Genomic DNA, 2419 nt, shown 5'->3' with positions numbered 1-2419 from the left:
CCGGTTTTTGTTTTTGTTAGTTTTCTTTTTCTTTCGATTGTTATAAATTTTGACAAGAAAGGTGCAAATTCAACAGAAAGATCACAATCGCCCAACTCTCAGAGGTTGACCATTGTTTCTGGAAAATCAAAAATTTACTCTCCAAGACAAGGTTATTTATCACCAGGTAATTCCATCGTTTTGGTAATAGCAGCTACTTTATTATTCATCAGCGTCACAATCTTTTGCCGATTTTGGGGGTCATTTTGTTGAAACTCAAGCACGCTTCCAACAGACCTGTTTATTTTCGTGACTTACGCGTGACCACAAAAATTCTCCCCGTATCACATTTCAGCACATGTATGCAAATTTGCTTAGCTCGAAAATTACACAACATGATAAATTTACAAAAGCTGGAAATTTCACTGAAATATTTTCCACCGAAACATTTCTTGAAACAAGCAACATATTTGCTATAAGAGGCAAGAAACCCTTCCTATTTCAGTTGCGTGCGTGCAAGCGAAACACACAATCACAAAGCATACGCAATTAAATAAATTTCTGACAGTTCACATTCAACCCTTTTCGAAAGAACCTTGACCGTAAATAATAAAGCACAAAAGAGACAACAAGCTTTCATTCAAGTAATTTTTCACTGCTACATTTCCATTTTTTTTTAACCTTTGCAGAGTTGAGTACAAAATGAATGTTACTTGCCAGACAAACAGGCAAACTTTAAATAGATGCGGCTTCAGTAAACACTGTGAGACACACAACAGAGATCACAGATCTACTTGTGGTGTTCGATTCCTTCTCTGTCTTTGTTGAACCCGAAAGTTACCAGAGAAATTTCCATTTGGTTTCAGTGTTGTACGTAACACCACCTTGGCGAAATATTAGAGGTACAGCATATTTTGATTTCGGCTCGACGGGCGAAAGATTCACGGTGTCGAAGTCCATTGCTCGTCGCTTTTTTAAGATTCCAGATCTTTATGTTTCACCGCCTGTCTTGACGTTCCATTCCTGAGCTCCATGTGGGTATATTTTCTTTAAAGATGTACTAAAAAGCCATTCGCGTTACAATGACTTTCGACGCCATTACAGGTTAATTGTGCAGAGCAAACTACGCATTACCCCAGCCCCCTCAAACCTAACAAAATACGCACAGAAGACTCTATGCACAAAGACACCACTTAGCAGGGGAGTGACAGGCAAGACTTTTCCCGACACGGAAAAAAATAACAAAAAAACCCACGAAATGAAACCGGGATTCCGACTGGGTTTGGCAACCCAGTAATAAGGAAAAGCCGGAAGTTCTTATATTAGTTTGTTTTTCGAAATTAAGAGAATTTTGGACTGGCATTGGAATTTTGTATACGCAAACTCTTAGAGACTCTGAAGACTCACTTAGCTCCACATTTTAAAACCACATTTTAATGTTTACTTCGTAAAAACCTTCTCCGCAATACAATTAAAACGAATTAACAAAACATAGTCACAGTTCAACTGTGGTCGTCACGCAAATTTCTTATTTGCTTGTTTTCACAAAATTATTGTCAAGGTTGTGCTTTTTATCGTAAAATTGGATTCGATCCCTTGTCGCCCGAATAGAATGGGCTAGCAAGTTCCTGGTCGAGTCTGACTTTTCTACAAACCGTTTGTAGTAAAGTCAGACAACAAGATTGGCGACAACACGACCAAACAAGCAATACCTTGCGTGACTACGTGACGACCATCTTGGAACTGCTGTTCTGTTGAACATTGCTTTTTTCGAAGTAAAGATTACAATGCGATTTAAACAAAGTGTGGAACTCAGCGAGTTTTCAGTGTCTCTGGCAGTTGGGGGATATTCCATAAACTCCAATTACGGAAATACTCTTAATTTCAAAAAAATAATCTCCCATTTTTCGGAAAGACAAACTCAGATGCTCGCAAAAACCAACTTCGATTTTAAAACCCGAAAAAACAAAAGTCCGATTTAGATGTCCCTTAAGAGCTTTCATAGCTTCCGTAGGTTCTTTGTTTTTCTACTGACCATAAATTAAGGATGCCGGTCAGGCCATCCCCTTTTTTTTACGTTTACCGTCGAATGTGTTTCCTGATATTGGGTCGGTCGGTCGGATTGAAAAAAAAAAACCTAAAAAAAGTTCAAAAGCATTGTCGGAATCGGAGGCCTGGTACCCCAGCATCATAGCTGTGGAGCCAGAAAGACAACAAGACGTGAACCCAAAATCAATATGGCGGAAAAGTTAGCGGATGTTGTGGCAAAATTAAGACAGCGTGGGAAAAAAGATCAACCACCGAAACTCCTGTGCGATATAAAAATGGCTTAAAAACGTCGTTAACTACTTTTTTTTTTTTGGAAAACGCCCAAAATTTGGGTCGGTCGGGCGACGCGTAACGGAGAAAAAAAAGGGGATGGCCTCATTCGAAAAAACCA

The sequence above is a fragment of the Montipora foliosa genome, unplaced genomic scaffold, assembly GCF_036669935.1.
Source record: "Montipora foliosa isolate CH-2021 unplaced genomic scaffold, ASM3666993v2 scaffold_252, whole genome shotgun sequence".
NCBI classification, from domain to species: domain Eukaryota; kingdom Metazoa; phylum Cnidaria; class Anthozoa; order Scleractinia; family Acroporidae; genus Montipora; species Montipora foliosa.
The sequence above is the reverse complement of the archived record's forward strand: the minus strand, read 5'-3'. Positions refer to the sequence as shown.